Genomic DNA, 900 nt, shown 5'->3' on the forward strand with positions numbered 1-900 from the left:
GGGGGGGGGGGGGGGGGGGGGGGGGGGGGGGGGGGGGGGGGGGAGGGGGGGGACCGGGGGGGGGAGAGGTGGTGGGGGGGGGGGGGGGGGGGGGGGGTGGGGAGGAGGAGGAGGGAGGGAGGGGGGGGAGGGAGTGGGGGGGGGGGGGAGGGGGGGGGGGGGAATCAACGACTGCTGAGCACTGCGCAGCGTCCGCGATGTAACATGGGCAGGACGTTCCTCTGGGAGCGCCGGGACGCCAAGGGGGGCAGCGTGCCTCGGGGCCCAGACCTGCAGGCGCCCTCTGCCCAGGGCGGCAGGGCTCAGGTCGTTGCCTCACTGCGGAGCATGCGCACTGGCCCGAGAAATGAGTGACGCGGGGACGCTCAGGAATGCGTGCCAACCGGTCAGTCTCTGCTGACGAGGGGGGGACGATCGACTCGACAGGCAGGGGGGGGGGGGGGGACGGAGGGGCACGCGTCCGGGCCCGGGCCGGCTCCCATGTCGGGCTGACTGGGATGGGGGAGGGGGCACATCCCAGGCCACACCAGGCACGCGCTCATTGGTCAAGGAGGGAGAAAATGGCCAGCCTAGGCCTGGAGAACGAGCCCGGCGACGATCCGGCAGCGATCTACACGCCGGCCCGGGTGTCTGAAGCAGATCTGGAGAGTAACAGATTGCCGGTAGGCCGAAGGAGGCGGCGCCGGCCGAGGCCGGTCGGGGCCGAGCTGAGTCGGACTGGGAGGGGGGGGGGGGGGGCGGGAGGGCGGGACAGGCGGGGGCGGGGGGAGGAGGGGAGGGGGGGGGGGGGGGGGGCCGGGGGGGCGGGGGGGGGGGGCGCGGCGGGGGGGGGGGGGGGGGGGGGGGGGGTGGAGGGGGGGGGGGGGGGGGGGAGCCGGGCGCCCTGGCAACTTTAGTCAG

Source organism: Fonticula alba (genome assembly GCF_000388065.1).
Source record: "Fonticula alba strain ATCC 38817 unplaced genomic scaffold supercont2.2, whole genome shotgun sequence".
NCBI lineage: Eukaryota > Rotosphaerida > Fonticulaceae > Fonticula > Fonticula alba.